This window comes from Sinocyclocheilus rhinocerous, unplaced genomic scaffold (assembly GCF_001515625.1).
Source record: "Sinocyclocheilus rhinocerous isolate Xijiao unplaced genomic scaffold, SAMN03320098_v1.1 scaffold1233, whole genome shotgun sequence".
Taxonomy (NCBI): domain Eukaryota; kingdom Metazoa; phylum Chordata; class Actinopteri; order Cypriniformes; family Cyprinidae; genus Sinocyclocheilus; species Sinocyclocheilus rhinocerous.
This window is the reverse complement of record NW_015639524.1, coordinates 449,804-450,149: the sequence shown is the minus strand read 5'-3', so window position 1 is coordinate 450,149 and position 346 is coordinate 449,804.

The window sequence follows — 346 nt, the reverse complement described above, 5'->3', positions numbered from 1 at the left end:
CTCCTGGGACCCAGGGACAGAGAAAACCGCTCTCTTGTCGAGACTTTCCAGATGCTCCGCCCGGCTCTCCTCCGGGGGAGGGAGAGGTGCCTTCACCATCCCCCAAAGAGCAGCTTCCTCCCTCTCTGGGTCACCCGTCCCGGGGCCTCTTGCTCTTTCGCTCACCGCCAGATTTGACGGGTGGGGCGGCCTGCCTATGCCCAGCTCCATGGGGCCGCTTGCTGGAGGCTGCTGCGGATGCGGCGCGGGAGCGGACGCAGGGGGCCACCCTCGGTGACGAGCAGACTGGGGTGCTGCGGCCGGCGGACGGGTGGAGGCAGCAGCTGCCCGCCGGGGCAGGGTGTGA